The following is an 11,959-nucleotide window of genomic DNA, read 5'->3' on the forward strand; positions in this document are numbered from 1 at the left end:
TAAATTCAGAATCTCTGGGGGTAATGTGATCACGCATATGTTTTAAACTTCTTCTCAAGTGATGCAATGTAGCGAGATATGACTGAATTACATTGGACCATTAGAAAATTCCATTATAAAACATTGCAATTCCTTTATCCCAGAACTAGAGCACTGTTTTACCCAAGGTAATTTTAAGAAAAAAAATTATTATGATCAATTTAATGATTAGCATAGAAATGTCACATATATATTTTCAAAGCTCCTGACAAGTACTCAGTTAATACTGTAGGACATGTATCAAGGAAACAGCCAGTGTTAAGTTAACATGGATCTCATTTTTGAAGAAACTCAGAAAATAAATCAATGCTTGTCTAAAGGTTATAGAGTAATGTGGGAACTATTTGAACTCTAGTGATTACAAAATCAGAAGATTAAAAAATAATCCTGAGGGTGTACTTTAGGAACAATTTCCTCCGAAGATATATGGGAGATTTATGAGTGAGTTGAAATCATTTTTGATCAGAAATAACTTCAACCCAGAAAAAATATTAGGGCAGAGCAGAAATGGTGGTAGGGACATTGTCAGAGAGAATATGTTCTTTATTCACATTTTAAAGACTGTTTACCACTGACAGAATAAGAACTATCTAGAAAATTAATACAACTAACAGGAAGCCTGGAAATCAACCAATCAATGTTGTGTGAGGAATAAAATTAGACTCCTAAAACCAAGGTAATCCTGGAACTCAGTACATAAATATCACCCAAATATAGCAAATGCTTGAAAAACAAATAGTAGAATGAGAGACTACAATTCAATGCTATAATACATAGTCAATGCTAAGGAATTTGTGTGGCTAAATGAATGTTTAGAAAACATGCCCATTCCCAAAACCAAAAGTTGAATGCTTTTTCTGAAATGCAGATGCTAATCCACCATCAGTAGGGGTGGGGAAGAATAGAAGTTCAGTGGATTAGACAAAAAGGAATAAAGGAAAGGGAGGGGGTAGAAAAAGGAAAGACAGTGAAATGAATTTGACATTACTTTTCTATGTACTTATATGAATATAGCACAGTGAATCTCATCATCCCAACAAATTAATTTACAACAAGTAAACTATTTATAATGAAAATAACTATGATAATGGCAGAAAGATCAATAGAAGGAAGGGAACAGGGGGTGGGATAAAGGGAGGGAGGAGGGGAAGGAGAGTACTGGGGTCCTAAATAGAATAAGATACATTTCATGCTTGTATAGTTATATCAAAATGGATTCAACTGTCATGTACAACTAAAAAGAACCAATAAAATAAAAAATAAAACAAGAAAAAAGAAAATAAGCACTTTGGGGATTTCAGAGACAAGGAGAACAAAAGCTCCCAAATGATGGTCAAGGCAAAATCTAAATACCTGAATTTGTAGAAAATAAACAATATTACTTCTCCTAATTTAGTTATTTCTTCAGTGCTTGCTTCTTCAGTCTATTGTCTTGTTACTTCCCACTTCATGTAGCTTTTATCCTGGAGGTAGAGAGGAAGGAAGCATTAAGAATTGAAAGTGACCTTTCTGATCAAGCCTTCTGCCGATTCGCACAAAAGATGCATGTGGTGGTCTCTTTATTCACCCCAGAAGACATTTATAGACATCATTCCCTTGCCATCTTCTAATTAAAAACTTTCCCTGAAATGGGAATGAATTATTGTGAATAATTATAATTCTGATTGTATATTAAAAGGTATTTATTATTAAACAGCCTCGGAATTTTGTCTTCTAAAGAAACTTGTTAGAGAAGACAATGGTGAGTAGAATGGAATAAAGTGTGATAGTATCATTATGGGTGCTGTAATGCATGGCTCCTTATTTTCTTATTCATTTATTTAATCTACAAAAGTAGATTGAATACAATAAATACTACTCAGAGCTAAACATGGCACCTCTAAAAATGAAAGTTAAGGTTGATCTGTCACTGAAATGGAGTGATAATATTATGATTAGTAATAGTATAGTCTCAGAACTAAGCAGAATGGAAGGCATACTGTTAATGTTTTAGGAGAAGTAATATTGTTGAGTGTCATTCAAACCTGGTCCTTCATCAATTTTTCTTATTTAAGAAAAGGGAAACATCTACTCACTTTTTGCATGACAGAGAGATAGAATGCAATGTTAACTGTACTTAATTCTTATTCATTAGCAAGTTGTTAGTAATTCAAACTCACACCTTCTATTCTTGCTTCACAACTTAATCTCTCCTATTTCTGCTCTAGTCAAACTTAGTTTCATCCTTTTCCTGCAGTGCTGTAGCACACACCTAACTAGTCTTCGTACATATGCTACTAATACTCCTACAGCCACTTCTCTAAAATTAATGAGTGAAATTTCCAAGAAGCAAATCTTGGCAAATCTTTACCACTTTGCTTACACTTCAAGAGAAAGGAGGTTCTGTTTGTGCAGTTAATTATATCCCTAGCAACTAATGTAGAATCAGACACAAAATAGATGTGTAATAAATGTTTTGAAGGACTAAATAATGTAATTGTAAACTTGGGAGAAATATTTAGATATTTATAAATTTCATGAAATTTAACCGAACTAAAAATACATTTTGCTTCTTTCAGATCATGGAAGTCACAATGAGACTTCTGGAACTTAGAGAGTTGAAAAAATAATATTAATGACTCATAATATGTCATAAATATAAGTTTATGCATATATGGAGTTGGACTTGGGTGAGTCTGAGCACCAGAGGCTCTGCTGCAGCATGAACGCTGCCACACAAGCACAGCTAGCCAACACCAAGATGAAAGAAGGCTCGCTGCAGCTTGCAGCCTTCAGACCCAGAAACAGTAGGGAGGCCTGTCTCAGTAGCCTGCCCCACGCAGCACCGTAGACATTCGGGACCTCAATCTCCCACTTCTCAACCTACATTGAGAAAAAGGAAGTGGGGCAGAGCTGAATGAATGCCAGACTCAAGAATTGACCAATAGCGTTTGTACATTTTGGACCAATAGCATTGGTACATTTTCAAACCATAATTAGCATAACTGTGGACCAATCACAGTAACCCAAGTGCTATATGAACCCTTGCCACTATTCTCCAAGCTCATTTGGAGGAAGAATACCTACCGGCAGGTTTGTCATCAGGGTGCTCATGTTCTGCTCCTGATCGTCAACAAATGCTTATTCTCGTGGTGGATTGCTTTCTTCAAATTCAAGAGAGAAGAACTTTGGAAGAAAAAGAGGGTGAGTTGCTGGGGTGCCCTGCACTGCAGCATGTCTGGGGAGTGGCATGGGTCAGGTTTCATAGTATTTCTTTTTGACCTTCCAGAGGTCAGTATGTGCTGAACATGCCTATACTGACTTTTTACTTTTGTTTTTCTCTTGTTATTGGAAAATGCAAAAGGTGCTTTGTCCTTTTTGTGAAAATTATTTTTTCACAAAAAATACATCTGAAATACAGGCTCTTAGATGGTGATGTAAGAAAATTTGAAGTAGTCAGATACTAAGTTCAGGAAGAACAAGAAATAAATGTACAGGGGAGACAAAAGAACCTGCAAACGAATATAGTGTTAAGTCTTGATTTACATGGGCTTGTGTGCTTATACACATAAATGTACACACATTTTTAAATCAGATAATTAAAATTTATTCCAAATATTTTAACTCCAGTTTTATCAGGATTTTTGTGGACTTCCCCTCACAAATTAAAGTATATCTTATTTGTGAATTTAAGCATCTTAAGCCCTGGAATTTGTTTCCTTGATCAAAATGGGCTAGTGTGATAAGATGAATTTACTAATGTCTGATAATACTAAAGTACTATAATATTGGCTTGTAATTCAGGTTGACAGAGAGTTGATCTGTGACATATTGAAAATGTTGAATTATCTCAAAATATTTAGGAGTCTCTTGTGCTATTTTCATGGTGAATACTAGGTTTAACCTTGGTGTGTAAGAAAAAAGTTTAGATATCCACGTTGAATGATCTGTCTCACCTGTTTCCTGAGGGTCACAGAGCCAGTGATAGTTTATGAGAGGTGAATGTTTGCTGAGGTTCATTACTAGCCTCTGCACAGGCTAAACTTGGGCTTTCCAGACCCAGTCTGGGCTTAGGTCTGCATATTAAGTGTCATTCACTTGAAGCTGTTTGCTAATAGCCCCTGTTATTTCTTCTTTGACCAGTTACTTAACAGATGTTAATTTTTCTAATATTTTGTGGTGCTATTTTATATTACTTTATTATTGCCATTGATTACAACAGTTCTATTGTGCTCAGAGTATATAGCTAATATGTTTTCAGTGTTTCTAAGTTCTTTAAGACTTACTTCATAGCCCAGTATATGGTCATTTCAGTAAGTGCGCCAAACATACTTGAAATTTAAAAAATGGCAAAAAAACTCTGCTATTGCTAGATATAGTGTTTTGTAAAAATAATTTAAGTTGGTTTGCAATGTTCTTCATATCTTTTAATTTATTGGCAGATTCTTTTGAATATTAATATTTCTAACTATAATTATGGAATATTCTATTTTTTGCTCTCATTCTGTAAAATTGTTTCACTCTACTTGGAAACTATAATTAAATATGTAAAGCATGTGTGACTGCTATTGTGTCCTCATGAATTAACACATTACTATGATGATATATTTCTTCATAACTTTGCTAATACCTATTGCCTTGAGATCTATTTTATCAGACATTCTGGTATGCTTACATATACTGAATTCATGATGCATTTTTCATTAACTTACTTAGAATTTATTTTCTCTTTATATTTAAAACCTATCACCTGTAGACAGCATATACTTAATGTTTTAAACCCCTCTTCTCAGCTTCTGCCATTAAACTTGCTCTTAATTCATTAAACTTTAATAAAATTGCTGACATTTTATTTTGTCTACCATCTTATTAAGTATAGCCTACTAAGTACTCTTTCATTTTGTTTCTCTTTTTTCTTATCAAAACTTTTAAAATTTGCATTGGAATTACCTTTAATTTTCCTCTCATCTTTGTAAATAATGATTCTTTGCATTTTTCCAAAATTATTAGGAATTTAATTCTAGGGATTTAATATTTAAATTTTCTAAATTCATTCACATTTACTATTGTATCATCTTATGTAAAACGTATTGTCATGCATACACATATTCTGTCTTTTTCACATAGTTGTCATATTTTTATGTCTATATTAGGGAAGAAACAGTCATACCTCGCTGTTTTATCAGCAGTTATTCTAGCTGTTCTTTACTTTGAAGTATTTTCTTAGTAGCTTCAATAACAATTCAGATTAAGTCATGTTTATTGTAGTTGTTTTAAGTATATTGCAACTAATGTATGAATCAGGTATTTATTGTGAATAGAATATGAAAATGCCATCTCTAGTTTTCTGAATTTTTTGCAATGTGTTCCATTGCCTGTTTATGGGGTGCAATTTATTGTTTCCCTGACCACAAAGATTGTCTCTTACTAGGGGCATAACCATCTCATCACCTATGTCCCTCAAGCTGGACTCAGGGAAGGTAGACTGTGAAATGAGTACTTCAGAAGCTGTCTGCCCAGCTCCTTTGCATGTGCACTCCTTAACAGAGCTTGTCAGTTGTTAAAACTCCTGTAACTTGAGCTGATTGCTTTTTACATTTTGGCCACATCTAATGGTTGTTTGAAGAGTTTAAGCACCCAAAAGGAACTGACTGTATTATTACAAGAAGACAAATGTCATGAAACCAAATATTAATGAGGTATCAATCATGTTCTTGTCTCCCATTCTCAGGCCTTACCATTTTATATTCTGATTTGACATGCTTGTACTGGGAAGTTACAAAATTACAATTTTTTAAAACTCCCTGTTAAGTTCAGTAACTAGGGATCAGTATTCATATTTTTATGCTTCTTCTGTATCCCCACATGAAATTGTAATTGTAATTGGGTTAACACTTATTTTTAAACATTTAGGGGAACTTCAGTTTCTAATGTTATAACCAATTATGCAATTCAGTACTTAAAATTAAAATACCACATTTCTAAATGATTAAAACAAAACAATTGCATTCTAATAGACTTACCTTGAATAGAAGAAAAGGTGTACAGAAATTGAACACTTATTGTTTCATAAACAATATTATATAAGAGTGGACTGCAACATTTTACTATGGATTACCTACTACCTACCATAATTAAATGAGCACATATTAGAAGTCTCATCAATGTGTAAATCATGATGTCATGTGCTCTTATACTTATGTAAATTGACTTCTCTTATCCATAGCCACAAAGATCTAGCTATTTCTCTAGATCATGAAATGTTATTGGTCTGAAGGGAATACAGTCAAAGAATTAGAGGGAGCTTTGTAGATTCATCTATAATCTTGCTGAAGATAAGAGGATGAATGCTTTTCTGTCAAAGTATTCTAGTATGAAAACTTGTGTGTGCCACACAATAAAGGCAAAGATGAGATAAAATTTAATTATGTAAATTTTGTATCAGAGTATGGAATTGCTGTATTCTACTTGAGAGAATCAGAAGATGAACAAACTCTCTTTTGCACATCATCTCAAAAGCCCAAATTAAATGACAACACTACTAAGAATGACTCCTTAGAAAACACTACCTCTAAATGTCACATAGGGTCTTAGACCCTAAAGGCTGAAACCTTCAAGGGTAGAAGAACAAAACCATAAATATTCTGGAATCAAACTTATATTCTTACATATACATAATATTTCCTCTGTAATTAAAAACAAGACTGAAAGGATAAATTTCTCTCCTTGAACAGCTTCTTTTCCACACAAAGTATGTCCGTGACATGTTACCAAAGAATAATCAGAGCTCTCAAATATGCTCAAACTCTATAGCATAGTGTTGATGTGTGTATCAGTCAAAATAAGTAAATGACCTACCAGTTAGAGTGACTTTAATCCCTCAGGTCCTCATTAATTATTATATTAAAAATTGTTTTAACCACTTTACTTTTGTATGTGAAATAAGACTTTTTTTTAACTATGACATTGGACTGTTACAGAATCATAGTTTCAGTGTCCATGTATTTGTTTTTCTTTTTTTACTTATATACCATAATAAAGTTTGGTAATTATCCTATTTAGCAAAATGCTTCCAAACATTGACTTCGTATAATACTCCATCATCCTAAAAAAGTGCAAAATTACAAGGTACCTGTCTAATTAAAAATATTTTAGATTATAATACTTTTTTTACAGAAATTTCCATGAGTAATAAGTACCTTCTGTTATTCAACAGTTCCCTCCCTACCCACTCAACAAAGAGAAGCATGAGTCAATCAAGAGTTTTCAAAGGCTTTCAGTGAAACCAAATTCAAGTCCATAGAAGTACTATTTGAAGTGTGGTTTGCTGTGTGTTTCAAGTGCATGATGCTATTGCATGGAAAGGCTATCCAAGAATAGTAGGCTGCCTGGCCTGGAAAACTGAAGGAATTGTAAATTGCTCAGTGCTGCTGCAATTGAGGGAAGCTTTGTGGCAAGACCAAAAAGGTACAATTAAGAGAGTTGGCATTGGTTCATGCAGCAGATGTAGGAATCCAGAGCCAAGACTTTGGCAGTTGTTGTATGTGAAAAGTTCTAAAGAGATGTGTGTGAAAGGGAAAGTTTGTCTTGGATGAACAATTCCTGCTCACTCAGGTCTGCTATAGCTTTTTGAGAAACATCAAAAGGATCCAACCCCAAGTCATCTTCTGGTTGTTTAGAAGAACCAGAGACATATGCTGCTTGCCAGTCTGTAGAGGATGATACTGGTTTTTCTCTGATGTGAAGAGACTCTGTGGCTCTGGTGCCATAGGCCAATTACTAGATGTCCATGGGGAGCTGGGAAAAGGAGGAAAACCACTTGGGAAGGGTTAGAATGGCAAAAATTGGCAGAGAATAGTGACTGTGAATCTGTTACTGCCTCTTCAAATGGGGACTTGTACTGTGATTGGATGTACTTTGGGAGATGACTGGATTGGATTTTGATAAATCAGGTGGTGGTGAAGGTGTATTAGTGTTTGATATCTGCTGAGAATTACCACAGTTCCCTATAGTGAGAGATTCTGAAGGTGTATCAATGGTGCTCTGCAGTGGTGTCACTTGGTTCTTATTTTTATCAACTGAATCCATAGATAATTGAAGAAAATTGGAATTTAACTTATACAATTCTTGAAATAATTTCTGTTCATATTTTTGGTGTGTATCAACATGAATTTCCTCTTTTGTGAAGATTCCTGCCTCATCTCCCCATTCATGTAGGTACATGCAGTTAGGTTTTGGACACTGCGTATTCTGAAAGAAATAAATGCACCATTTTTATTTATTTATTATTTTGCACCAAGGATTCCTTAAGAGTTATGCTATCTACCACGACATTGTTGACACACTGTATAGCACTTAGAGCATTTTCTGACCAGATATAGGTCAGATATAAGCACTGGCACTAGGACCCTGTGAGCCTGCATATGATGTGCTATTATTGATGACAAACTTAGTGTGTTTTACCAAACTTCGCAAAGTATTCTGATTGTTTTAAAACCCCTGGGTCAGCTAGGCACTGGGACAGACGTACAACAAAGATGAGATTTTTTTGAAAGCATATACACTAGGCAAATATTTGTGAATTTCTGTTTTCTCTCATTTTGTTCTCATTCTTTCTCCTTTGCAGTTCTTCCTGGGAGAGTGGTTCATGAACTTCTGGATCTTCTGGATGTGGCTTTCTATGTGCAGGACAAAGACCATTTTCATCAGTGCAACTTCTAGGCCAACAAAATTGACAAATCCGGTGGCCACAGGTAGGTGCAAGGGAAAAAGTTTATTTCATATATCTCAAGGGCTCCATGCAAAGACTGCATTCCACAGGATCTTCCTTAGCATCAGGATTTTGAGACATCTTCATGTTTATTCAACAGTGGCAAATGTTTATACTAATTTATGGGGAAAGGAAGTTGAGCACTGAGAGCTAAAATGTAGAACTTTGAAGACCCACCTGCCTTTCCTCACTTTTCCCTTAGTGGACTCCACTCCACGCCATTTCCTTACAAGAGACCACTGAACTAGCGTAAGGGGAAAAACTCTTCATAACCAGGCCACATTGCTTCAGAAGTCCAACATTTATAACTGAGAGACAGTCTCAGCTTTTGGTGGGTTCCATAGCCAGTCACCATCTTACATTAGGGTAAGACTTCCCATGTACTTATTTTTTTGAGAAATCTCCTTGTTATTTCCTTAGTGTCTGTGTTTTAGATTTCCACCACAATGTATAAGGGTTCTGTTTTCTTTATATCCTGACCAATGCTTCAAAAAATTCTTTAAAATTTTTTAAATAGTAGCAATGCTAATGGAGGTGAAGTAGTATCCCATTGTGTTTATGATTTGCGTGACTTTAATGACTAGTGATGTTGAACATCTCTTTTGGTATGTATTGGCCTTTTGTATGTCTTCGTTATAACATCTGCTCAAGTTTATGCTAGTATTTGCAGACTACCATAAAAAATACTGCAGGCTGGGTGGCTTAAACAATCACTTTATTTTTTCATAGTTCTGGAGTTTGAAAAGTCTAAAATCAATGTTTAGACAGTGTTCAGTTTTTGGTGAGGGTTCTCTTCTTGGAGAGTAAGCCTGTGGTGTCTCTGAAAAACTCAATAATCCTGTTGAATCATGACAACTGAAGATCTTATTTAATCTTCATTGCAACTATAAAGATCTCGCTTCCAAATATATTGTCACATTAGGGAATAGGGTTTGAAGATTTAAAATTTGAGGGGACACAAAGTCCATAACAAAGTATTCTGTCCACATTTGAGTTCTATTTGTTATTGTTGTTGAGATAAAAAATTTAAAGTATATTCTGGATATTAATCATTTATTTAATACATGCTTTATACACATTTTCTCCTGTAGATTGCCTTTCTATTCTGTGATAGTGCTCTTTGAGACACAAAAGGTTTTCATTTTGATGTAGAATAGTGTATTTTTCTTTGTCTTTGGTCACTTAACATCCATGTCACCAACAAATCAGCTGTTGCAGGATCACAGTGCTTATGTTCAAGTAACCCTTACCCATAGCCTAACATTACATCACAAAGGCTATCATTACTTCTCTTACTCTCATCACATAGGTATTGTGTCAGCTAATATCATTACAGGAAAGATAGTACAGTACAAGATGGTATTTGAGAGATAAAACCACATTCACATACCTTGTTAACAGAATTTTACTTTTCTTACAATATTTTGTGTCTTTGGTTTTCATACTCAGAAATAATTGCTAATTGCATTGTCATGAACCTTTTCTCCTGTTTCCTTATAAGAATTTTATAATTTTAGCTCTTCCACTTATGTCTTTTATTCATTTTATTTAAGTTTTATATTTAGTATAAGGGAAGGATCCAACTTTATTCTTTTATTTAGGCACATATATTTTCCCCAGACTGTCAAAAAGATTGTCCTTCCCCTACTGAATATACTTGGTATCTAAAATAATATGATCATAAAGTAGTCACTTATCCATGGATAGGATGTTCCAAGACCTGTGGATACCTAGAAATGTGGATAGTTCTAAACCATGTACATACACTGTTTTACCTATTTTGTGCAAAATTTCTATGATAATTTATAAAATAGTCAGAGTAAGATATTAGTGATAATAATAAAAAGTAACAATAATGATAAAATAGAACAATTAATAAAATTATACTGTAGAAATGTTATGTGAATGTGGTTTCCTCTTTCTCAAAATGTCTTCTTAAATCCTTCCTGTCATAATACAATACCTGTGATGAGATGAAGTGAGGTGAGTGACAGTCTTTGTGTTAGGCTATGAATAAGGGTTACTTGACACAAGCACTGTGATACTGCAATAGTTGATTGGATGGTTGCTATGGCTACTAAGTAACTAGGGGACAGGAAGTTTATATGCTGGACAAAGGAATGATTAATGTCCTTGCACAGATGATATTTTATTATTATACTCACAAGAGCATGCAATTTAGAACTTGTAAATTGTTACTGTAATTGTAATACTGATATTTAATATTTTTGGTACTGTGTTTGACCTCAGGCAACTGAACCACAGAAAGTGAAACTGGACAAGGAGGACTACTGTGTAAGTGATTATTTCGCGACTTTATACTTCATTCCATTAATTTATATGTCTCCACTACCTCCCACTGTGACTTATTTGTTTGGTCTGGTTTTACTTTTTGTGCTGCTGGGGAGGAAACCTAGAGTCCTTCATCATGCTAGGCCGCTGGTCTACCAATGAACTTCAATATTGCTTCAATGACTATAACTTTGTAGTGTATTTTGAAATCAAGAAACATGAGTTCTCTAAAATTCTTTTGATCTTCAAGGTTTGTTCTGACTGTATAGGGTCCTTTGAAATTCTGTGGAAATTTAGAATGAAATTGTCTATTTCTGCAAAAAAAGAAATGATTAAAATTTTGATAGTTATTATACTGAATATGTAGATAAGTTTTGGGTAGTATCAACATCTTCCATTAATATATTTTGATTTATATATTTGTATATTCACTTTTGGGTAGCATTTCATAATAAATGTATTAGTCTTTTGCTTCTTCAGTTAAGCTTATACCTGTTTATTCTTTTTGATGCTATTGTACTTGGAATTGTTTTCCTGATTTCCATTGTGTGTATATGTGTGTGTGCTGCTGTTGTATCCCACATGCTCCCTTTTTATATTTTGGATCATGAGCAGAATTGCTATATTTTATGATTTTAAATAACTCGCTTATCCATACTGATGTTTATCATTAATTTGGTTGTCTTAGGTAACAGACTTAACATTTGTCTCTTTTCCAATTTTTTTCCCCCCATGCTAGGAGTCAGGCCCAGAGTCCTAAGCATGCTATATTGCACCTATGTCCCTAGTCCCCCTTTAGTTTGTTGTTGTTTTTGAAAGTTGATGTTACTTTGTGTCCCTCCTCTGTTTGGTCTAGATATGGAGGTGGTAGGTGTTGTG

At 34.2% G+C, this 11,959-nt stretch overlaps 1 pseudogene; it reads right to left on the reverse strand.

Annotated features, from left to right (window-relative positions):
• Positions 1 to 7,274: 7,274 nt before the first annotated feature.
• Positions 7,275 to 8,869, reverse strand: LOC124973793 (CCR4-NOT transcription complex subunit 4-like; annotated as a pseudogene).
• Positions 8,870 to 11,959: the final 3,090 nt, after the last annotated feature.

The sequence above is a fragment of the Sciurus carolinensis genome, unplaced genomic scaffold (assembly GCF_902686445.1).
Source record: "Sciurus carolinensis unplaced genomic scaffold, mSciCar1.2, whole genome shotgun sequence".
NCBI classification, from domain to species: Eukaryota; Metazoa; Chordata; class Mammalia; order Rodentia; family Sciuridae; genus Sciurus; species Sciurus carolinensis.